At 35.0% G+C, this 27,259-nt stretch overlaps 1 long non-coding RNA gene across 1 annotated transcript; it reads left to right on the plus strand.

The window, feature by feature from the left end:
* Positions 1 to 7,499: 7,499 nt before the first annotated feature.
* Positions 7,500 to 26,883, plus strand: LOC124373708. The gene is made up of 3 exons (XR_006923464.1): positions 7,500 to 7,638; positions 8,414 to 8,643; positions 26,761 to 26,883. It is a non-coding gene; the product is annotated as an uncharacterized LOC124373708 (long non-coding RNA).
* Positions 26,884 to 27,259: the final 376 nt, after the last annotated feature.

The following is a 27,259-nucleotide window of genomic DNA, read 5'->3' on the forward strand; positions in this document are numbered from 1 at the left end:
CTATGTCCAAGGATATGCAGACGACATAGTCCTTATGGTACAGGGAAAATATACAAATGTTGTTGTTGATATCATGAAATACCAACCTTCAACATGTACACAACTGGTGTCAGGGAGAGGGACTGAAAGTAAATCCCTCTAAGACAGTAGTTGTACCATTCACTAGGAAAAAGAACCTAGAGTCTCTTTCTAGGCTGAAAACTCGCATCCACTCAGCTGGAGTGGTTCAAAGACAGTCAAATATTTAGGACTGACTCTAGATTCATAAGCTTACGTGGAATGATCATCTTAATAATATCCTGCACAAAGCAAAGTGGGCGCTCATGACGTCCAGGAGACTTGCAGGATTCTCATGGGGCGTAAAACCCCACATAGCACTATGGCTTTACAAAGCAGTTGTAAGGCCTCAAATCACTTATGGTTCATTAGTCTGGTGGACAAAGGTGAATCAGGTAACTGCCAAAAGCCAAGCTTGAAAGCTTACAAAGGCTTGGCACAATCTTTGTAACCGGAGCATTCAGGAGCAGTCCCTCAGCGACCCTCGAGGTGGCTTTAGGACTTCTACCTCTTGATGTCCATATAAAAGCTGAAGCGCGTAAGTCAGCTTATCGGCTGATGGTTGCTGGCTTGTGGAGGAATGGCGCGTCTAACGCGAGCCCATGGCGCCATCACTGAAGCTGTAAACCCAAGCGCCTATTCTCGAAATGGTCTCCGACACAATGAGAACGGAGTTCGTATTCAATAAGCCATTCTCTGTTGACTTCTACTCCAGAGATGAGTGGAAATCGCAAGATAACATCCCAACAATAAGAAAGAGCTTTGTCTGGTACACGGATGGCTCGCTTATTAAGGGTAGAACTGGATATGGAGTGTTTAGTCAATCCCCTAGAAACTGCCCTTAGCGGCAGTTTGGGTCGGAACTGCTCCATATTTCAAGCCGAAATCTATGGTATCCTAGCCTGTGCCAACCTAGGCCTCACCAGAAGGTACCAGGGAATGAACATCTGTATAATGTCAGACAGTCAGGCAGCTCTTAAAGCTCTTGACTCCAACAGCATTTCATCCAGGCTTGTGTGGGAGTGCTTTAACACTCTCTGCAAGCTTGGATCACGCAACTGTGTGCGTCTTGGTTGGGTACCAGGGCCACACAGGCATAGGTGGCAACGAATGCGCCGACAGGCTTGCCAAAAGCGGAGCAAGCATGCCATACACCGGTCCAGAACCGAGTTTTGGTATAAGCAAGTCAGCCGCTTACCAAAGTATAAACAAATGGTCCAGGAAGACACACCGCGTGCGGTGGCAGAGTCACCAAGGACAAGCACTCGGCAAAAGGACTGCTTGCCGATTCTAGCTCCGGATTCACCAGATGGCTGATGGGGCTGGGCAGGGATCGGGTTAAGCAAGTGATTGCCTTGATCACTGGACACGGCCAACTTCAGGAAACACCTAAACACTCTAGGTTTACGAAATGAGGCCTCGGAGTGTAGACTCTGCAATAAGTCTGAAGAGACTGCAAAACACATAATAATACTGGACTGTGAAGAGACTGGGAGCAAGGGAGAAGGGCTCTTTTCGGTGACAAACAACCAGGCGACGAACCAGATGCTAGTATCGGGGAAAAGCTTCTTAGCCTAATTAAGGGCACGAAGATAGGCTTACCCCTCTAACATCAAAGGGGCACACAATAAGCTCAGGTTTGACGTGGTGAGGATCTATGAATCCACCCCAATATCCCAAAGGAAAAAGAAAAAAAAAAAGAATTTAATCTAAAATTTATTATAGTAAAAAAAAAATTTACTAAGTAATATAAGGACTTTCGGTTCTTAAGATTTGCGTGCGAAGCCGTGGGTAACAGCTAGATAGAGGCAGGAATATGGTACATACCTTCATAATACGCCCAAGAGGCTCACGATGGAACGACCTATCAATTATCTCAGCAATGTTTAGAATGTGATAGAAAAAGAATAAGTGAATATAGTGTACTGTTTTCAACGGGAAATTGCGTGCGAAGCCGCGGGCAACTTTTGCAAAAAATTATTGAAATGCGCAGCAAAGCGCGCCGGGCCCGCTAGTTACCTGATAAAACACGTAAACTTGAAAAAACTCGTAAATCTGCACAAATAAATATTTTCTTATCTTCTATCGTTGTCTTACTATTCTACATTATTTTTTGTATTGTGAAAATTACTAATTTTACCGCTGCTTAGTTAATTATTATTAATTAATTACCCGCTGCTTTTCTTTAAACGTTTACTGTCGAATGATATGAACAAGCAATTTTAATTACATTACAAAATGTTTGTCACGCAACGTTAATCCCCGTTTTCATATAAAAGACTTCAGCAAGCTGGTTGACTATTTATTTGTTAACTGAATTATTGATTATAAATACAAGCTATCAAAAGAGATCTTGTTTTCAGAATATCTTATCTAAAAGTTTTCCTTTATGAAAGTTCGGTATGGAATCCGTGTACCTGAAGAAGAAACTTGTTTTCTTGCAGGTATTGCTTTTCTTTGGTTAACCCATAATGTAAAGGTTAACACCTAGGGTAAGCTGAACTTATAGGCTATAGAAAGTTTTTCAAAAATATTCTTAGTCAAACATATATCTGAATGATAGGTGATTTTAAACAGCGGGGTATGCCTATAATGTAATGAGTACTCCATTACTCCTGTATAATGACTTGCTCTTTGCGTTTATGTTACTACAGGGCTAGAATATATTCTCCTTCAAGATTCAAGATATGTCCAAGCTTCACCGAGGTCATTGCTTTTTATTCCAGAACTTGACCTCCTTTAAAAACTACAATCAAGTTCATTTACTTTCTGCCTTAATTATTTTGCAGTGGCCAGGGAAGATCAACCCATTTGCTACACTAGGTATTCTCCTCTTCATGTTTTCATCGATGAATTCTCTTGACTTGAAATACACTACCTTTCAGTACTCATCAGGTGATTATAAGCAATACACCGCAACTTTCATCTTATAACTGTACTAATATGTTTCAATTCCACTTTACTAAATACTGAAACTCAGTATTTTAACTCAACAAATTTTTACACCTACGGTAAATAACATACCCAATGAAAAAGATATTTTTCTGTAACTACTGTAAATATTTTAACACTTATGAATGAGTCTACCTCGTTTCCAATGTTTCATATTATTGATGGAAGATGACTAAGGAGACTGTGCAGTGCTCGAAATTTTGAGAGTATTTGGATTCCGTTATGTAAATTCTTTATGAAGAGTAGTTTCAAAATGAATAATATTTATTTTCTTAGACATTACACATATTTTACATCTATAAATTTCAATGATAAATTATAGTCCTACAATAATTGTTTAGTTCGTATTAGAATTATATTATAGAAAATTTAATTTTTACTATGTAATATAATTTTATATTACCGTTTAAAAAGTTATTTAGTGATATTTATTTTAAAAGATTATTAAATTGAAATGAGCACATATATTTTATTATATTACAGAGTATGGAGTTGCTACTGATACATAAATTAATCCATTAAGTAATATGTTTAAACCAAATTTATCTTACATTGGATTTAAACTTTGATTGAGTAGATCCATTACGTAGATCCAAGATGTTTATTTCGACAATTTTATCCCAGAACGCGACGAAAGATTTTTGAATCTAGTTTAGTTTGTATTGCAGTATTTTTTTTTAATATGGTATTATGTTCATGAATATCACTGCCTTGAATTAGATTGTCTTCAAATGTTAAAACAATTTTTATGTTTTATAGTAGAAATGTTTGGCAATGTTAAAAACAATAGAATGTTAAGGAATTCCTTACTAATTCACTGAGTTTAAGGTATGAAATTAATTATTCTTGGAAGGATAACAGGATTTCAGACATTTTCCACAGTTATATATTACGGTACAAAAATATATGTTACTACAAGAAGACAAAAGCTTCTAATACATTAAAAACTAAAAATGCTGCAATGGACCGTCATTCAAAGTTTAAATACATATTATTAAGCTATAACTGTCAAAGTACATGGAGTCCAGACAGGAGAGATAGAGTCCAAGCTATATCACTTCAAAGGAACCAAAAGCGCAGTACGTCACTCCCGAACTAACAAAAGTGAAGCAAATAAAGCACAGAAATATTGCACCCTTTTCTATCACGAAATCCTATTAAAATCACTTTTGTGCAGATACCCCTCATAACGATACACATACTGTAAGTATGTGTATGTGAGACCACAATATGCCATTAGTAAAATTAATTCACAAAGCAAACATGCTAGATTAAATTGCATTACTATATAATCTATATGATTGTTCCAAATCAACCATTATCAAGGAATATTCCGAAAAATTTAACAAAGTGTTTTTGTTTTAAATACAATCACAAAGAATCATTATTAAAAGTTTACTTTCTAATACAGCAAAGTTATTGCTGAATAATATTTAATTAGTTTCCATTTTATTACATTTATGATCTCGATATATTGAATAAATTTTATAATAAAATTAAAATTGAAACATGTACATTTATCTTTCATTATTTCGGTCTCATACTGTAAACCGAAAGAGGATTTATCCCAAAAATTGACTTTAATTGAACCTGAGGTCCATTATTCTTTTATCGTGGGTTTCTTCAGCTATCGAGTCTAATGAGCTCCACACAAAAATGTCTTGCGTAAATATTAAATTTACCGTAGTAATTAACGTTATTTCTCTTTCGGTCGTCAATCCAACTTTTTCTTATTTCGATGATGACTCGTTTCTGAAGCTCTTTCACCTGTTCGAATCATGCCATACAATCGTTATAACCAAATACGTTAAAAATAAATAAAATTGCATATAACATGAATAAATAAACAAACAACCAACATAAACGATACCGATTTAATACACAAATAAAAAATTAATACTATTTCCAATTTCTATAACACTCTAATTAGTTATATAAACCCTCTTAAAAGATACTGGCTACTTAGCAGAAACACATGTTTAAGTTTTAATCCTTTAAAAAACGTGATGAATCATTGCCCAAATGAGGGAAGAGAGGACTATTCAATGCGGTTTAAATGACAATTCTGGAATTGATACACGCTGCGGCTACGAACGAAAAACACAACCCATAGTTTGTTCCTATACAACAGATGGCATATTATTAACATTCTACAGGGCCTGTCACTGCCTCCAACCATTAATGTGACTTGTACATGCTGTCCTGCTGGCGATCTGAGATAATTTCACTCCAGTTCGTTGATCAAAGTTCCAAAGTGTCTAATTACAAATGATTAAATGTTTGAGGATTGTAAATTCAAATTTACACATTGAAATATTCGTGTTTCTCCATATAAGGACGGTAATTCTTTCTGTATTTTACCAATAATTTCTCCCATACTTGGACGACAAAAATATGTTTCCGCCTAAAACAAGAAAGACATTCTCTTTTTTCCTCATTTAAGCCTCAGCGTCAGCTATACCGGCTTCGAGGTGCACTGGTTTTTATTATTATTACATTTTTGGACCTGCCCGGGATTTGAACCCCTGATCTCTCGGTTACAGAACTGAGACTATAACCATTAGTCTACGGAGGAGGACAAAAAGTCTCTTTAAATTATCCAAGACATCTTTTTAAAAACTAATAGCTAATAATTGGAGTTTTAATCATTTGCCAACTTGCTGAGCACGACAGAGAATCGTTGACGCTATAATGGCACTGAAAAACAACTTTTAAACCTTCCTCCTAAAATAAACTTAAGTTATTTTCAAGCTTAATGTCCATGTAGTATAATGTAGAGGTGACTGTTAATGATAAGTACTTTAACAAGTGTTATATATGGCAATGATTATGTTATTTATTTCTTGCATCACAACAGGCAAACATAATCTAACGTGAATGCATTGATCATTGTACTTTAAAAGCCATGAACACTGAGAAAGATGTTCTTCCTGTACTGGGATTATCATACTCCTCATATTTGAATTATGTAAAAACAGTGTGAAATAAACTCCTGCTGAAAAAGTAAATCTTAAAATTGTATATAGAATTAACTAAAATATTTTTATCGGAGTTTTAGTCTGCAGAATCAGTATTATCAAACTGTCATGGAAAACTATTGTGCAATGTTCTGTATTTTTAGGATTATTCGACACTTGATGAGTGTCAAAACTCCCTACCTATACATTATCTTTAAATTATCCAAGACATCTTTTTAAAAACTAATAGCTAATAATTGGAGTTTTAATCATATATATACAGTATATATATATATATATATATATATATATATATATATATATATATATATATATACATATATAAGTTTTTGATTAATGCCAGTCTAAAACAAAATAAGAACACTTTAAAGAACAAAGAGGGAAATAGGACAAATAGGGAATAGCCATAACTATGATTATTTTACTAATTAATAACAGTATAATGTTATTATGAGATATATTAGCGTATCATGTGTAGCGTTTCATATCTATAGAGTTGGTGTTTCAAATAATATCGATGGAAGCTTTAATTAGAGGCCTCGGAAAATTCTATGATCACCCACTTCCAACAGCAGTTAGTAATAGAATAAAATCATTACTTTTAAGCCGTTGTCCTGTTCCATTAACAAAGCACGAGAACTGTTTGGAAGAAGACTCAGCGACGTTAAGTGCTGATTTGATTGACAACCTACAGGGTGAAAACACAGATGTCTCATCTGTAGAGAACTTATCACAAGATCAAATTGAAGGTGATAAAGTACAAGAGGATGAGTTTATAGAAACACTAAATTCCAAACTTATTTTAAAGACAGATGTATTGAGCAGCGATGCTTGTCAAGAAAATCCTGATTTACTGAAAATGCTTGCAGGATACATAGCGTTTAGGGTGAAAGAGAATAAATTGATCACATCGTATATTTATGGTCATCCCACAAGTCAAAACATTACAGACAAACAAGATTGGCTCTCTACAATATCCAGGGGGTCACTAATGGAACCATCAGATAATTGGCTTCAAATAGTTTGTAACATGGAAAAAGGCTTTAATACTTACCATGGTGATAGCCTAAATAAGGGTGACAATGTGATGGCAAACTTACAGAAAATCCTTTCGTTAAAGTACCCGGATATCGACGAATTCGCTATTTCGTGTTACGTCCGTACAAGAACATTCATAAGAATGAAATCTGAGACTAAGATAAAAAAACTTTGAAAAGGTACATATGTACTGATGCAGATGACGGGCGAAAGAAGAGTAAAAAACTGGCGTAACTTCAGTAAATATCAGGTAATTGTTACAAGTTATTTATTTTTGAATAGTAAGTTGTAAAACATAAATACTAGTAGGATATTAATATTGCTTTTTTAAATGTTACACTATTATGTTTTTAATAATTTGAAGTAGGCCTATTTCAATTAGTGTTTCAATCAGAGTACGTAATATTTACTATTTCAGTTGATAAATGTATAATAATTTAACAAATATGTTACTTTATAAAGTTTTTGTTTTCAGCCAATACAACGCATTCATAGTGCTACAAAGCGTACATTAAATTTAACAAGAATAAGACTTATAGAATGTAGAAGAAAATAAACAACACAAAGGATGTATTAAAATTAAATAAAACGATTACTGCAAACGTGTTTACTAGTAAGTGTTACCTCTATGTTTTAAGTCTTGATTTTAATTTAATTATACTGTATATAAATAAAGTGTCTTTATCCATAATATATATGTTTGTAACTACATTATGGTAAAATAATAATAAATGCTTTATCATTTTTAAGTAAGGCAGTCGGCAGTAAGACTCAGGAATATGTGTTGTGTTGTGGTGCCCAGTGGCGGGCCGGGGCGTGGGCACCAGACGACGCGGCACAGTCGCCGCGGGGAGGGGGGAGATGCGCGTGAACCCTACCTTGTATTCTAGCTTCCTTGGGCGGGAGGGGTCGCTGCATCCCGAAAACATTTCCTGTGACTCATGGGTAAAACCCTCCTTTCAGGAATCGAATTGAGCCAAATAACTCATCACAATCAGTCTGTTTTGTGACAGTGCTGATTTATTGTGGAATTAAATAATAAGAGAATACCAAATAATAGCAATAATAGGACTTATCCTTGTTTTTTTAGTTGTTATGGTGTTGTTTAACGTGTTTTTTTAATAACGTATTTATCAATAATAATCTGCAAATCGAAATCCTGAGTTTAAAGTCGTTAAAGAGATTGTTGCGTCTTCATCTCAGCGACTAGCACGTAAACGCAACCTGCCACACAGATGGCGTTTATTAATTTGTTGAAAGGGTAGTATTAGTACCCTACGAGCACAGCTAAATTCCTCCAACTATACACCGACCAACCAACTATCCTAAAAGTGTAATCAAACATCATTGACTATTCTCAAAAATATAAACTGCGCTAACATTTTCAGAAAACCAATCATCCAAAGAGCGAGAAGCATGTGGACTCTCCTAGTTTTTGCAACTCTGTGCTCTTTCATGGACAGCCTTCTTCAGGTTGAAGGAGCACCTCAGTATAAAAGGCCACCTGAATCATCACCACCACTCAATGTCAAATCTGAAAAGAAAAGCTTTGACCTGCCTATCTCACCCAATGAAAATTTCAAACTACATTCCCACACAAAATCCAACAAAAATAAAGGTAATCTATCAAATAGACAAGTGTTAATAATGATATCTTAAATACTAAATCTCACAATAATAAATATATTTTGCAGATTATCCAATCATACAAAAGAATCAGTTTTCAACATAAAATAATGGTGTTCATAAATAGATATATCGTGCAGTAAAATTTGATTTAGTGTGGAGATATTATAGATTGGTCAATTTGCATTGGGCATAAAATCACCAACTAAAAGGTAAATAATACACTAAATTATTAGGTAGATTTCATAGAAATGTGCCTATTGCAATCGGCCTCGTGACAGAATTTTCAGGAGATCATGAGCTACAAAATCAAAAACTATCATAATAAAAAATGTGTGTTTGTGACACGCCCTTGTGAACACGATAACAGTCGCAATTTTTTAAATGGCCAAACTAAACTTGGTACAAAAGCAGTATTTGCACATAGCTTGAATGAGTTCATTAGCCAGTTTTAACCAATAAAATGTTTTAAGATTGGGGCCATTTGCATTTGCCAAGTTGCCATAAACTTTAACTCAAATATTTTCCAACATGGACCCAAAACTGTACATTTTTAAATATGTTAGATCATATACAACTTTTTTGACATCTCTTAATGTTTCAAGGTGGCTGCCATTTTAAGAATTTGGAAAATGGAATTGTTGCATATTATGTATTATAACTCAAAACAAAAAATTGTTTAAGAATTATCAGGTAATTTTAAATTTGTTTGTTTTTAACGATTTTATTTGTTTGTATCTTGTAAGAGTTTTTAGAAAGCGGGTGTTCACAGTGTTAAGTAGTATACATTACAGGAATAATTGTGGACACAATAACTTAATAGATTCAGGCTAAATGTAGTACAAAGTCAGTATTTACATATAGCTTGATTGAGTTATAAATTGACTCTCGTTTTTACAAAGAAATTGATATGCTTAGACTACAATTACAACAATTTTGTCTTTCAAGATTATGAAGTTTCTAAATGTTTGAAAGTGTTACAATTATATTAACACACCAACATTGAGGGTTATTGTCCCATCAGTGTTGTGCAAATTAAACATCTAAACTAATAATGAATTTTCAGATTGGCATTTATAGACGATTTCTACCTGTTAAATCTACCTTTCGAGTTGGAAGGGATATTAAAATACAGTTCAAGTAAGACTGATGTGAAAGGTGTGGTGCTTGATGTGAAAATGAAGCGACTCCTCTTAGGCTACTATTATGCCTTGATTACCTATATTTGTCTAACCAAGGCTATAGACTGTATGGAGTAACTTCATTTTTTGGCAAGTAATTGGTGTTATGGTAAAACGGTAATCTGATTTGTATACTTATCTTTTCCTAAATACCTGGTATTAACGTTTCGAAAATACCCGTACAAAGTAATAAACATAAATTTAAATTACAGTTAAATAATACAATTATTTGAAACATGGAGAAAACTTGAGAGTGGCAAATAAAAATTTAAACAAAAATCTCTTTTACACTAAAATATACAAAACATAACCGTATAAATTATGCTTGAAAAGTATATGCCTACATATTGGCTTTGATTGTAAGACGCTATGAGAAAATACTTCACCCAAAATGTTTCCAGACAGTTAGATTCTCCCTTCTGTCTGGCTGAGGGAAGAATTTTGTTGTCTGTCTGTCCGCAACACATTTTAAGAATAAAAGAAGCTGTAGACCTAAAATTGAGCATGCAAGTTTAGGGAAGCTTGCTATGCGACACGTGGTGTGGCATGCCGCTACCTTGTCTATACTACACACAAAAAAACTGATAGAACGGCGGCGGGGTCGAAGAACCTGAACATAATGAGTTTTACCAACCAATCCATCAAATATCACGTGTTAAAATATTATATAACGAAGCTAACTTTCTCTACAAATTTTCTTATGGTTATACCAAAAATCAATGTAAAAATTCTGGTAACGCTCAGTTGATTTCCATGGGCCATCAACTCAGTGTTCCTTGTATAAAAATGAAGTTTCAGCTCTACAGGTACAGACCACAACATCGTTTTCGAGGTATGTGCAGACAGGCAGGCAGAAAGAAATAATCATTTTCCAGCCCCTCGAGCGATAGCTTTGCTACCGTTCAGTCACTCTAACGTATACCCTACATCCGTCTTGCATAATTGATGTGCATAACCTCATTTTTGTTTTGCAGCTATAGTACGGTCTCATGTATGTGTAATAAAGTTTATTATGTTTTCTAAAACTAGAGGAATTTCCATATAAAATGTATATTACATTGATAGTTTTCGAACTTAACTTTTATAAGCATGCCCTCTGAAATGTTGTGTTTCAAAAAATATTTCCATGTCATAAAATATAGTACAAATTTATATGACATTCTTGAAACACAAATATTATTCTATAGCATCGTATATTGCTCCTAATTTTGATTTTTAATGAATTTCTAAAAATACTAACGCAGTTCCTAAATGGCTTTTGACAACAGAGGACAAAATAACTGCCACTTATGGGAGGAGATATGTTATACAGAGTAAACTTAACAATAAACGTAGATATCCATTATTTTAAATGTAATTAATCACAATTAGATAAAAAAAAAATAGACTGACTACAATTCGAAACCAAAGATGTAGGTGGTAGCGGTATCTACAAATCGCCGCACAGGGAACTAACTTTACCGCACAAAATATTTGCCACACAATCCACATAGGATGCAAGGGCTATTCTTTATTTAGTTCAAAGGTGTTGTTTTATAACATAGCTAACATATTATATATTCTTTTGGTTTTTATTACAGATAACTACTCAACGCCTGAACTTGATCCAAACATACTTTTATTTGGCTATAGTTTTGACTACTTGGAATAATAAATACAGTTAATTTATATAGGATTGGTGATACGTCAGTCAACTTTTTTATATTAACGTTTGCACAATAAAATATATTTTTAATAATGCAGCACTTTTTTATTCCTGGAAAGGCTAACACCCCATTCTGTTAGAATAGTAGAACAATTGATGGTGGAAAAATCGACACTTTTTCGAGTCGAGCTTTCACTCTTATTCCTATGACATCATCTTTAAGAAGTTTCTTATTACATCTATTAAATTAAGGTAATCGAAACAGTGGTTTTTGGGAGTGAATTATGGGCACTTTTGTTTTTGTTTTTGTTTTTTATTTATGTTTGATCAAATTAAGTGATTTAAAATCAAAATAAAATCCCAAACATGCATGAATGTCCAAAAAACACAAACCAGAGCACAACACAGAACTTGTTTTGAATCGCAGATGAGTAGCGGCAGTTATCAAGTACATTGTCTGAAAATATCAACGCTGAAATTCACGATTGCTCACAATGCGTTCACAACCTGATGATCTGTAGACAGGGACGCTCTGAGGGGGGGGGCGACGGGACCTGCTCCCGGGCTCCAAGAGCATTTTATTTTCAAATACTCGATCGCCTAGTAGTCTATTACTATTTATTATTAGTAAAACTATTTTAATTTAACATATACACGACAGTGTACATGTAATTCAATTTTGTTCAAAACGCTAAATATTTAAATTTTACCGTAACGAAACTGAAGTTAGTTTAGCTAATTATTGTGGCTTCTAACTGTACCCGGTGCTTTCAGTAACAGAGTAAAAAATGTACTCGTACTGATTTAGAAATTATACTATGAATACAGTGTACATGTAATTCAATTTTGTTCAAAACGCTAAATATTTAAATTTTACCGTAACGAATTACGAAACTGAAGTTAGTTTAGCTAATTATTGTGGCTTCTAACTGTACCCGGTGCTTTCAGTAACAGAGTAAAAATGTACTCGTACTGATTTAGAATTATACTATGAATACGTACTGTTACTGCTAAATGAGTCCGAGTACCTACTTTGTACTAGGAACGGGTTTAAACATGTAAAGAATCAGCATCGTAAAAATACCTGAAGCAGTAACCTGTACCGGGTACTTTCGGTTTGTGGTAACTAGTACTCTCGGAAAAGAGGAGTAGCCTACCCGTTACAGACTATCTTGGTCTCGACGTGATCAGTTGTCACAGTAGTGAGTTGCGGAGTTCTAAACAGTTCTGTACTACGAGTATGTTGTCACTAGGAGGCAGCACCGCCCTGGGCAGTCATGCGATTTACGCGTTAAAAAGGATATGTTGCCGGTTACGATAAACTAACCAAACTTGCTCAATTTAATCTGTGTTAAATATTAAATAGTGGTTTACAAAATTTCATACTCAGAATAATGACTAAAAACTCTCCAACATGACCAATGCCGTTTTTGTGAACCATCCTGCCCTGGTCAATAATAAAAGTGTAGACGGTAATTTAATAACAACTTTATTTTAAAATGATAATCAATATGGTGTTTGTGAGCAATTTTACAATACTATAATCACGTTTCTTATTTAGAAATCTCACACAGTAATACCAATGTATTTAAATTTAAATAATTACCAGTCACCGGAATAGTAATCTGTGTACAGAATATTTAGAACACAGAACCACCTCGTTCAATTCTTTTAAATCCTCAAAAGTAGGCCCCTACCCCGAAAATTAGTTTTAGTCATCTGAAAACGGTTTTTGTTTGGTGGAACAATTTATATAACGCTCAGTGATTTGTTGTTTAAATGGTTTAACTACATACCTGTATTATAAGCAGAATACTTGATAATATACAAATGATAATCAAGGGTAGAACAACCTTGACCTCTGGAACCGGTAAACTGATCCTCACCGACAGTTCCATAAATACATCAGCGGCAGTCTTTTCTCATTATTACAATTCTGAGAACTGTTAACGACAAACCTGTCTGACGACCACCTCATATTGTTCCACTACCTTTGAATTTCCATTCCCTTTGAATCGTTGTCCAAACTTAGAAAATACCCTTTTACAACAGTTTTTATTTGAACGACTGACCCATAAATAATTGGCTATAAATAAGTATGAGAAGTCAAAATGTTTGCCTATTTCAATCAAAACCTTCAAGATATAATATTTGTATAAATAATGTCTGGTACACCAACGATAAATCAAGCAATCAATAAAACACCAGAGGAGCACAGGCTACTGTTGTGGCGCTGTTATTAGCCCATATACTGTAACAACCATGCGACCTCGTGGCGTCGCGACCGGAAGGTGGGACCTTATAGAGGAATAATCCGTGGATCCGCCACTAGATTCCGTCTATTCCAAAACCTAACCAGCTTTGATGACTAAATAAATACTAATACTTTGGGTATAGTTCCGAAAGGTTCCCTAACAAAATACTTGATAACGCGCGCCAAATTCAAAACTGTAGCGGCACTCGCCGCATCCTCCCCTCCTTCTCCGAGGAGTTCGAAGGCTTAGCCATTAAGAGTGGTAGAAAGGGTGAGAGGAAAGTTATTTGGAAGTGAACCAGTTAAAGTTAAATTGAGCGAAAAATCTTAAACTAGAACGCAGAGTTTACTAAAATATTCAAATAACACTACCATGCAGAAAGGCGGTGCAGAAACCGCGCCCATTCTCGCTGAACAGCTCCAGTCCTCAACCACAGACAAATTCAACCCATAAGTGGAAAGCAACTAAGATCTATCTATCACCAATATGTCACATACCTGCTAAATACTTCTAACTCTTCCAAGGTTAAGGTTGGGCTTCTTTAAAAAGTTTAATTAAATTATAGAAGATAGTCTAGGTAAAAGGAATCAGTATTCTGGAAACCGTGTTTGACTGAGAATCACAACCTTCATTCAGCCCCATCATCAGACTCAGATTTCCCTCCAAAAATAGGCCAAGTAGGAAAGGAGAAGTTAAGGAAAATTTATTCTTGTGTAACTCATAGAATATTTCTTCCATCGTAGCTGGCCATAATCCTAGTCCTGTTCCCCTTACTTCCCTCCCCCCCTCCCGCAGCGGGAGACAAGCCTGCTGCCAACAAGCCAATCTACCGGACGCAGAATGAGAGGGAGTGAAAGGTCCCCATGACCTCTCTGGAAGAACATATACAATTAATTGTTTGTTCATATTCTTTCAATATTTGAAATACAGGAAAGGTGGTGAAAAGATGAAATGGCCATTGGAAAAATAAATCCAAATCTAAATGATGAGGTCTCCTAGTGACTACAGTCATAAAAGGCAAGGAAAGAGGAGAATTGGTCTGCTAACAAGTTCTTTAAACTTATCTACCCTATTAGTTTTTCAAGATTGTTTGGTGACATATGGCGAGTAGTATTCCCTAAATGGAGTGTTCAGATCGAGAAGGAATGGGCCAACAAACAATAACTCAAGAGAAAAAAAAACTCCTGTTGGCTCAGAGTTAGTAGGCCAGGAAATGATTGGTAATAACCATTAATATGTGGATAGGATAACCACTCTGTATAACTAACACATACAAAATAAATATACATATAACTGACCATTATAAGGTCGAAACACGCATGCTCGAAAATACAAAGTAATATCTATCACGAAAAACCATACACGAACACTAAATTACACAGAGATAAACATTTACAGCAATAAATAACGATTGACTAACTGGCGTGAGTGCTTCGCTATAGCTTTAGCCTAGTTGAATATAGGAGAAAACTTTGTTGAAAAGTCGACTATAAGGAAATGCTAAATAATGTCGGTTCTAAAGCATTTATCGATGCAAATTATTCTCTATCCCTAAATGCCTTAAGTTATAACTTAACAAAAAAAAAATTAATTAATAGGATAGAGATAGTTAAAGATGTGTTAATGAAGTGTGTTTGGGGTTGCGCATAGGAGGCAATGAGACTGTCGCTGCTCCCAATATTGATTACAGAAAACATATATAAATAAATACTAAATCAAGGAAGCTGTAAATACTTCAAACAAAAAAAATTTAAATGGCAGATCTCATAACCACCCATCCCCGTGTAAGTGTATAGTAGACAGTTTGGACCAAACATCAGAATTGCCAAACCCAACACCAGGTAGCAAGAGGAGAGCACACGCAGGTGAACTCCTTAGCCAAATCCACCTCAGTGCCAGGCAGAGCCACCAATGCAGGGTCCCAAAGAAGAGTAGAAAAAGAAAAGGAAATGTTATTTGTAAGCGTGTAAAATGAAAGAAGAATGAAAATAAACTCAAAATAAACCTAATATCACAATGGCTTTTTCGGAATAGAGGAAATATCTAGTGGCAGATCATTGTCGTGGAGTTGGGAGAATGCACTTTTTAATATGGGATACATGTGCTGACCTAACAAATTTCTTGGTTTTTGGGTCACGCAAGGCAACTGTTACAGGGGAGGTAAAGGTCTCAATTTCCAAAGGTTTAGACCACATAGGCTGCAACTTGGCTGAGATGTGTTTGGGTGCATTACTCAGGTTAAATAGTCGATACATTACTGTATCACCCACTCTAAAGGGAACCTGTGCTCGACCTTTATTATACTGTTTGGATACTTTATCCTTAGCACGGATCAGATTGTCTAGAGCTTTACTCCATCTCTGTTCCATGTTTCTTGGTTCAGAATTAGGTTCTAGAAGTTGGACTAAAAACGCCGGACTTGAATATGGAGAGTCACTAGGACGAATAATACCCTTACTCAACAGGTCTTTAATATGGCTCTGTTTAGCTCTTTCAGTTTGGGAGGAGCATAATGAAAAGGTTTTGAGCGGACAATCTTATTAGTTGTTATACGGATGGTATAAGATATTAAGTTGGTTTTTGCCAAGGCATGGTGTTATGGTATCCGGGTACTGCTGCAATAGGTTTTTTTAAAATGTGTTTTTTGTTTTGTGTTCAAGTTTTCTCCTAATGTTGGTGCTGTATGAGTTGATTCTATGTTGGGTTGAGCTGACTGATCCTGGAATTGATTAATAATTAAGGTTGTGTCAAAGGAAAAAGTTATTTTACGCTGAGCCGCATTGATCACCATTTTACTGTGATCTACAAAGTCCAAACCCAACACAACTGCCACCGGTAGGCTATCTGATACAAAGAAAGGAAAAGTCCAGGAAAGGTGTAAAATTTTAAAATGCAATTTAATCTGTTTTTGGAAATTCATGTAAGTACCATTCGCTGTCATGGCTTGAGTTCTGGTGTTAAGTGAGTTGACGTAAAAACCCTTTACCTTTCTGTAGGTCCTTAAAGACTGACCCAGATATTATTGAGTATGTGGAGCCTGTTATCAATTAGTGCTTCAAGTTTGATTTCCTTTATGGATAGCCAGATAGTAAGGGGATCTACTTTGGGTAAAGAAGGTGCCATAGAGCGGACAGGGCGATTCACCTTCGGTTTAGGGGGAGACAATTTCCCTGTCTAAAAATGCCTCCTGGGAAGTTTAAATGTTTCGGCCTGGAATTGGGCTGACCAGAATAATTAGCTTGCCCTATTCTGCTGACCGTTTTGGTAGTTACGCTGACTTGTGTTGTTTTTTGGTGTACTATATTGGCCTGAATGGTTATTCCCTGATTCCAAGTGTGAATGACCGCCATTACGACTATTTTGAGGTTTATATTGATTAAAGTTACGTGACCGGTGATTTTGGTAGTGGTGTGTTGACCGTTAGTATGGTTAGAGTGGCCACTGCTTCGGTTGTAAAACAATCTGTTGTTTTGTTGAAAACTTTGATTATATGGTATGGAACTATGAAGGGATGTAGGTGGGGATACGTTGGTTGTTTGTGGAGTGTCGTAATATGTAAGACGTAAGTCATCTACTGTGGGGGCCAATTTTTAAAAGATCATTAATGCAGTGTGGTGTTATAAGTCCTGATAAGCAGGCTCTAGTGGAGGGATTGAGACCTGCCATAATCTACAGAAGACAACTGCATTATCTACTGTAGGGTTTTAAAAATGTAAAACATGGCACTAATGTTGTGTTACATAGTCAGCTAAGGACTCTGAGTTAGTTTGCTGGCGGTACAAGAACTGATTCTGAGCTTCCCTCAGTGTTCTATCAGTTAAGAGTGAAGTACGTATTGTCTGGACCAGTGAGAGCCAACTAAGATTAGACGTGATAGCATTTAACCATATGCCACGAAGGTCTACCCTCAGTCCGCGGAATAGTATTTGTAATAAATAGTTTGTCACTTACAAGGTTTAAGTTGAATATTTCTGTAGCTTTAATTACAAATTGTACGAGGTCTGGGAGGGACGAACCTGAAGTCATAGGCAGGGCTCTAATCATTTCGCGAACAACAGAAGGAAATGTCGGCATCACTATCTCTATTATGGCTTGAGAATAAACTCGGCAATCTGTGAAGACACTACTTCTGTAGTGCGTTCAACTGTCGTTTGTGTAAGTTGTTGCATAGCCACTATCAAATTTTGTATATTCGGATCTATTATTGTTTGTGAAGGTGTGTATGTTATGTTGGACTGTACCTCAGATTGTTGTGTGACTGTTGGTGTAACATCAGTCGAGGCTGCTGTAGTTTCTAATTTGGATTCATTAATATTTTCGTCTGAGTCGATTTCACCTAATTTATATTTTTCTTTAATATAAGCACGAAGCTGAACTCTCATTCCCTCAAGTGTACCTGCTGGTGTGATGCCCAATAGAGAGCATTGATCCCGGGCCTGAGTTGTTTTTAACTCTTTAATCCACGCTACAGTTTTGGGGATATTGTCTGGTTTATACATATTTAAAGAGAGCGGAAAATAAGAACACAATAAGCTATACAAGGGAAACTGGTACCAATATGTTTACTTTTGTAATTATTAGACTAGAGGAGTCTGAAAACAATAACAGTAAAAAACAATTATTTCAAAACAACTTGGGCTGACCTAGCTTTGAGAAAAATACAGCAAACCAACACCTACTGGGAGGAAAAAAAAAATCAGGTAGTTACTTTAATAAATATAAATTAGTTTTATATTGATGTTAAAAAAGTTTAAGTAGTTTAAATTTTTTATAATATTTACACTGTAAATTAGCTTGTATATCTCTTTTGAATAAATAAAAAGTTATATTCACATAGCATTGTTAGACTTATAATTATTGTAAAACTGTTAAAGTACCTGAAACAAACGCTCGTATCCAACATTAAACATATTTCCAAGCGAAGTGAAATTTAGAACACAAAGGTTAAGATTCTACCGAAAGTAAAATATTCACTATAACAAAAAATAACAAAGTTACCAACTACCTTACCTGTATTCGTAACTCAAGGTTAGTTACAAATGATCGTCATAAGCTGCAATTTACACAAAACAAAATCACAGTTATTATTATGTGTTTAACACTAACTAATATAACCAACATCTAAAACGTATATAAGGCTAAGTCGTAAAATAATTTAAAGGAAATCATTCGGTTTACAATTTAATTAAGTGAAAACGAAAACAAATTACCGTTTTACTTACAAAGATAACTTACGTAGTACCTTAAAACATTGACCGGAAATTATAAGAAATACGTACTTAACTGTAGTAGTAAAAATCTATAATGTAGATTAAAATAATTAGACTTCGTTATCTACGGAGTGATACATAAAAACCGGATCTGAGGAACTCTGCTTACGCAATTACGTGCTTGCACGGCAAACCGACTAAACTTGTGTCGAAAAATATTACTGCAGTTCCAAAAATAAGAAGATCTAATTCGGATAAAAATATGAAGTAAAATAATTATAACAATTGCGAGCTTAGAACTATAAGTATAATTACAAGGAAAAATGTCAAATTTAAATTTTAAAACTGTCTTAAAACGAAACGAGAAAATTCTTGTTTGAAACAGACAGACAGACGGAAATTACGAACTCCGTGATAATAATTTTTAAATGAATTAATCCTTATGAAAAACTTAAAAAAAGGAATGTGGCTGTAAGAAATAAAAGGACAGTTATGTAAATGAAAGTTATCAAAGAAAAATACTGCATAACACCTATAATTAGTGAAAAAAAAATAGTGTTACAGTCTAAAACAAAGTGTACTTCAGGTTACTAGTATAAAAGAAAACTATAGAACTTGGTTAAACAAGTCGTAATTCTGCTTAGTTAAAGCTTAAATGAGACTTTACTGTTATTAGTTATTTAAAAAAATACTATTTAAGAAATATTTAAGAATATATTTATATTTAAGAAATACTTTATAAAACGGGCAAAAAAGTACGGTATTAAATTATTAAGGTTGAAACTATGAAATTCTATTGAAGTTAAACTGAGAACAATAAAATAAATGTTTAAATTAATTCAAGTAATAACGGTTTACACTTTAAGCTTATTTTAAATGACTAGAACTAATTTAGTTATCTGATTCTGTAGGTGAAGGTCGCTGCTTCCCTCGTGGCGTCGGTCGCTGCCCTGGGGTGTTTTACGCCATTGTTTGAGAAATTACCACTGCTATTCGAAAAACTCAAAAAAAATGGACGGAAAGCGTGAAATTAAAATTAATGCTGGTTAGGAATGGTGTTGGGGAATCCGAGGCGAACGGCTCGCGCTACCAATATCTGCGACCTCGTGGCGTCGCGACCGGAAGGTGGGACCTTATAGAGGAATAATCGTGGATCGCCCACTAGATTCCGTCTATTCCAAAACCTAACCAGCTTTGATGACTAAAATAAATATAATAATTTGGGTTATAGTTCCGAAAGGTTCCCTAACAAAATACTACTAAAATCCAGACCACCCACGCTAACTTCTCCCGGTCCACCCTGCTCGAAAGCTGCACAACGACTCTTGTGTGCACAACCTCCGGTCACAGCCTGAAAACCTAGCAGGAACCATCCTACCAGAACCTGTCCGGAAGAATTCCGGATGGTAGGAGGCTCCTATTGTTTGAGCTAAAGGCTAGAGGTCGGCGCAGCTGGCTATAGCGTTCGCGGCAACAGACGGATAACGCGCGCCAAATTCAAAACTGTAGCGGCACTCGCCGCAACCATCACAGTCCAACCAACATATTAAGTGAAAGAAAATATTGTGCTAGCAGTCATTTCCGCACTGCTAAATTTCCCCTGCTTTTAACTTTTTATAAGATAAAATTGCCCCAAAAGTCCCAATTATACACCTTGCGCTTAACCACCCCACACGCTTTGAACATCAATTTGCAGTTCTTAGGAAAGAAACTTAAATTTTTTTTTTAAATCAAGCAGAATCTTTTAAATTTTTAATTTTATCTATCAAAATTATAACTATAAAAGCCTTTCTTTTGTGTTTTCCTGAAGTTTATAAGAAATAGTCCCGACATGGAGACGTACAGTCCGGTTACGCTACTCCAGGTGTTGTAAGAACAGCACTCGACTAGAGCAATTATTTCTATGCACGCTTCTCCATATTTTAAAGCTATTGTGAATTAGGTTGCCTGCAATTCTTTTCAAACAGATCTATCAAGGATTGGTAACACTTTTACCGGAATTAATTGCTAGAATATAAAATTGAGAACAGTGGTAAAATGGACACATCGATTTTGATTTTTTTCTGTATGATTTGTTTCGGGTGTTCATATATACACATGGCGCTATCGTGATATTTCAAACAACAACAATTAATTTTGTCGTATATGCACAAAACTCCGGAGGTGCAAAAAAATGTAAAATGAAGAAACATTCTAAGTGCTTGAAAATTTGAATATTTGAACATGCAACAAATACTAAAGTATTTCTGGAGTAGACTCTCCTTCATCAGTAATTAGTACCAATGTTACTTAGTTTTCGCATGCCAATGTTAAGTCCACACTCCTAACACAACATAGTTTGAAAGGACGAGGTTGACCTTTGCGCTTGGCTCGGTTCCTACGAAAACAATGACCGGAGAGATGAATCACCTGTCAGGCTTAGGCTGACTCAGGATTCCAAGACAATCAGGATCCATCCATCCGTAAGACCGCGAGGAAAACTGTTGAGTAGTCGATACAGCAGCATACGAGGCGTAGCGGACTTAAATGGACTTTGAGGTTATACATCTCGCACATCAGCGTGGTTTAACTGTTGAGCTCTAGCCTTTGTGTAAATGGGCCATGTCCATTTGGCAAAATTAAAACCGATATAATGTAATTTACTCGTCAGACTTCATAAAATACAAGTATTATCCAAACAATTTCAATATCAAGATGGTCTACCGTGTAAAATTGGCTTTGTTTGCCGTTGAAACCATAATGAAATACTCGTACCTGTACAGGGTATCTCAGACTACCCTTTAAATGCCTAACAGGCAAACGGCTTACTACAGAGTATGGAATACAACGTTTCCACTCTAAATTGGCTCCAAAGAATTTTTTCAAATTAATTATTAATATTTAAATTTGATAGAGTTTCTAAAACAGAGGGATATATATTCTTGAAGCTCTTGTCTTATTGGAAACGATATATTGATTTAAACAAACTCTCCAATAATATAAAGTTTTTTTATTTTTGTGAGGCCTTTCGTACTAAATGAGTACATCTTCGGACTCGCACAACTGAATAAAAGTAATAATAACAATAGTAACATAAACAATTTTGTACTAAATAAAAACATATGTCATTAAAAATACAAAGGGGTAATATTCTATGACAGCACAGTATGTCATACTCCATTATCAACAGAAAATTATAAAAAAGAAGTTAAAAAAATGAAGGAAACTGCTTTATTTAATGGCTACAAAACTAACATGGTTGACAATATGATAAAAAAGAAAAAGAAAATTATTGAAAGAAATTCTAGAACAACCTTATATCAAATCAAAAGTAAAGAACCTGAAAAATGGATATCTGTTTCCTACAACAATCTATCTACAGATATTACTAAAAGTTTTAAGAAACATGCCAATATTAATGTATCTACAAATTCCAAAATTAAATTAAATAATATATTAGGAAACCCCAAGAATAAAATTAATGAAGAAGAAAAATCTGGAATTTATCAAATTAATAGTGACAATTGCGATTTAAAATACATTGGCCAAACAAAAAGAAAGTTAAAACAGAAAGCTAAGGAACATAGGGCATGTTTAAAATACCAACTGGAAGAAAGATAAGCCATGGCAAAACATGCAATTCAAACTGGACACTCTTTTTCAAATGCAAAATTATTAAAAGAAGTACAAAATAAAAAATTCCTTGATGCATATGAAACAATTTTTATAAAAAAATAACCAAAATAATCTGGTAAACAACGAACCTGGGCCTTTTTCAAAATTCACCGTTACTTTATTTGATTTAACTAAATATAAACTTTATTTTTATATATACATATAACATACTGTGCTGTCATATAATATTACCTCTTTGTATTTTTAATGACATATGTTTTTATTTAGTACAAAATTGTTTATGTTACTTATTGTTATTATTACTTTTATTCAGTTGTGTGAGTCCGAAGATGTACTCATTGAGTACGAAAGGCCTCACAAAAATAAAAAAACTTTATATTATTGGAGAGTTTGTTTAAATCAATATAGAGGGATATATGTTTGAATTTCGTAAAACTTCAAATGTATACATGGGTAATGCTCTATATAATTTTAAATGACATTTCGTGAATAAATGTATTATATGTGTTCATTTCAAAATGACACTCTAGACTATATTTAAATGAGACTGACACTAACATCAAGTGTCTATTGTGATAGTATTGTTAGTGAGTTAGTGTGTATATTATTCTGTACAAAATACATTTATTCATTATTTCTCCGTCTTAATGTCAACACCGGACAATGGACCGATGTACAACACTGTATTGAGTCCTGTTCGTTAGAAACACGGATGTTATGCTGTTGTGTGGCGAGGCAGGGCTGAAGGGAGATAATGAATCCTCAGATGGAATTCGGTAGCATTTTTTATTCGTTTTATGTTTATCTTGCGTTATCAGATGTGACCTAAGTTACAGCAAAACAGATAGTTACATATTTGGGGTAATCATTAGAATGTATGTTCTATGTATCTCTGCGAGGGTGTTTCCAGCACTCAGAGATGAACAATTTTACTGAAAAAGACATCACGTTAACGCTAAAGAAACACTAGGACATATGATGGGAAAGCAAAGCGGCGAGCGGAAAGCTGTGATATATTAGGCAAAGAGTAAAAGAGGTGGTGTTCTTAATGAGGTTAGCAGCATCACTAGCACTGATGACCCGAAAACAAAATGCAAAATACTCTCGCTTGATGTGAACGAAATATAGAGGTATGAGTTTATTGCAGAACTTTCAGTGTGGTATGCAATTCTTTTAGGAATTATCGTAACAAGTAAGACACCTTAAGCAGAAATCATCTATCTGAATGTAGTAACTACATATGCAACTCTCTTGACATTTGCGTTAAATTCATAGAAGATTGTCGCAACTCATTCGCAAAGATAAGTACAAAATAAACTGCTGAAAGTTTGCAGATGGCGCCTAATTTTTCAAGAAAAATATTTTGTAATCTATTAGACCTACTATTTACTTGTGATATTGTCGATATAATTTAGAAGGATTTAATGTACTTCATGAAGAGAAATGTAAAATAAATATTGTCTATCCAATTTTGACACAGTGTTAAATAAAGTAAAGTGAAGTGAAGATGTCTTATTTTACCAGGCGAAATTAGGGCTAAGAAGCCCTCTCTAACACTTAACCTGGGGACCAACGGCTTAAAGGTGACTTCCGAACCACCACCAATGGCCGGGCAGGCGGGATGCTTGCAAGGACAGGATCGCTTAAGCTACGTTTTCCTAGACGCGCATTTTACAGCGCCGCGTATTATCCTGCGCCGCGCATCTAACTGCGTCGCGTAACCAAGCACTGGTTTGTACATAATCAAGTGGAATTGTTTTCCTAGGCGCGTCACTGCGTCGGCGCGATATACGGCGCTGCGCAACGACGCCACACCACTGCTCCGAGAGCAGTCAGTCACCTTCATTGCGCCGCGCAACACCATGGAGACCATCGCGTCCAGTGCTAAATCGGCTAAGTTTTCCGAGGAAGAAGACGAACTTTTAGTGTTTGAAGTTCAAGAATGACCTTATATTGTGGAGTGTACAACAAAAAGAATACAAGATTGTGTTGAAGAAGGACAAGGAAGTGGGAGTTAATAGGGAAGAAACTATCTAAGAAATATTTGTTTATAAGTTCTACATACAGTTACTGTATTAATAATTGTTATAAAAATTACAAACGAATGCACACATATATACTAAAAACTGGCATAATTTAAAAAATTCATTACCCGGAACTGTGGAGTTGTGTAGAAATGCGAATCTCATCATAAGAACAATGTTTTCAAACTTCCAAGTTCGTTTAAACAGAATAAATCTAAACAAAATGGGCCCGCATTAAATAATTCGAGTTTAACATTATACTTATCATGGGTGCAATTGCAATTTTTCGTTTTAAACACCCAAGTTGCACCTTTCTTAAACATCAGTTATTTTGTTTTTCTTTTCTTCTTGGCAGACAGTACAGTACTTAATCTTTGTTTATAGAACTGAGAATTGAAGCACTCTGTGAATCTGCTCCTTACTTGAAACCCTTCACTTTTAGCGAAACCACCAACCCAGGCTATAAGTATCATGTTCTTTTTCAGGCATCTCCCACTTAACATTGGCTACATCTTCAGAGTTAGGGGGATTACAGGCCAAAAAAGTCATCCCTTAACATGTTGTGAAGGCAACAACATACAAATATTACTAAGTCTACGGTTTCTGGTTTCAAGTTGAAGAATATTCTAAAAATTGAACACATAATGCCAAAAGCATTCTCCGTGACTCTTCTACATCTGTTTAAAACGTAGTTATATTCTCTTTTATACCTATCTTCTAGGGACTGTTTTGTGAGGGTAAGGTTTCATAACATGTCTGTCTAACCTGAACGCTTCATCCCCTACTATGACATGTGGAAGCTTCATATCCGCAGAAGGCAGTGTTTTTGGATGTGGGCATACGGCACCTTCATTGATAAGTTTGCCCATTTTTGATTTTTTGGAATATTCCTGCATCTCCTTCTTCGCCATAAGCACCAAACATCCACCATAAGGAACTTACAGTTTGCATCGACTAATGCAAAAAGAACGTTGAAAAAGAAATTTTTAAAGTTGTAAAAAAAGGCTACCGGAAAGAATTAGGTGATACTACTCTCACATATGGGGATTTCGCCTCAGCAGTTAAGGGATTTTTCACACGATTAGAAGGCTTCACGGTTACATCTTCACGTATGAGGTCGGTAATGTGTGAACTGTCCACGCGTAAGTCTAAAATATTCTTTAAATTGAACGTCATCAGTAAGCAAATGTCTTTTAACTAAAATAGTGTAAGCTCCCTCGTGATCTCTTTTCTTTGAACATTTCTCTGCATGATTCTCTGCTAGGTATTAACGTATGTAAAAACTGCACAGTCTACTTCCATGTCTATAGTGGTTTCTTGAAGAAGAAGTAAAGCTGCGGCACGCACATGTATATAGTCCGACATGACTTGAGGTTGGGACCAGATATTGCGCGTCTAGGAAGACATTTAATTCCCGCGATTACAGAATGTCGACAACGCATTTAGATGCGCGGCGCAGGAAAATACGCAGCGCTGTATAATGCGCGTCTAGGAAAACGTAGCTTTAGCGGTCACCCATCCAAGCAGCAGCCACGCTCGACGTTGCTTGAATTACACAGCGCCGTTGGCTAGTGTCCAAGAAAGATTTAGATAATTATAATTATTCATATTTTTAGAGTTTTGGTTTTTATAAACTTTAAAACTTAAATCTGAGGGTAGATGGAGAAACTGGAACAGAAAGACATAAAGTGAGGTTGCAAATGAAGACTTAAAACAACGAAAATGAAAACATTGTTCCCTCAAATCTTTTTACGAAATTTAGTCTTCAGGGAAATGGTACAGAATGACGTCAAAACACCATTAAACATATGAGAAAAATTAAACGGAATTGGAAATCCATTTTCACCCTATAGCCTATATTGCATATATAATTTATTGACTGAGTCATAGTGAGCGCTGTTTTCCAGCGCTGTTCGGTTGAAAATAATCAACACATATTTGTCGTAACATCTCTCAAGAACGACTGAGATCTCTTACCATGCTGTTAATAGAACATAATGTTGCATCAAAACTATATTTAGAAGGAATTATTCGTGTATTTGCTTTCAAGAGAGTCAGAAAAACGACATTTTGTATCAAGGTATTTAAAATCAGCTTAAAAATTTTCCCAGGAAGATTTGTATACAGTAATTTTTAAATATTTATAATACAAAAATGTTCAAATCTTTAAATTTTCCAGAATCGAAGAAAGCACGGCAACATACCAATAAAACATAACTTATGAATTATTGCTGTTCATATGGGATTGAAAATCACATCAGTTGTACAGACACAAAAATATTAAACTGAAAAAATTGCCAAGGTAAGTTTATATTCGCTAGGTAGGTTGTCAATATTTTTTTATAGTTTTCATTATATATATAGTTTCATTATATATATATACAATATAGGTTTTCATTTGTAATTTTATTTAATAATTAATAATACAACATGTTTTTCTCTTGTTATATAAGTTTCATGTTGAGTTTACAATATATAGTGCTAATTATAGTGGATTGGAAGGAAGTGCAAGATGGGTGCTAAATTGAGGGGGTCGCAACAACAAACTATACTATACTGTAATCTGCTGCTTGCAAATGTAAATAACATTGTGTTTAAATAATTATTAGGTATTTATTCATGTAGAAAATAAAAGGAATATATTTGGTATATTTTCTTGAACCCAGTACCTGTTGAAA

The sequence above is a fragment of the Homalodisca vitripennis genome, unplaced genomic scaffold, assembly GCF_021130785.1.
Source record: "Homalodisca vitripennis isolate AUS2020 unplaced genomic scaffold, UT_GWSS_2.1 ScUCBcl_6186;HRSCAF=13279, whole genome shotgun sequence".
Taxonomy (NCBI): Eukaryota; Metazoa; Arthropoda; class Insecta; order Hemiptera; family Cicadellidae; genus Homalodisca; species Homalodisca vitripennis.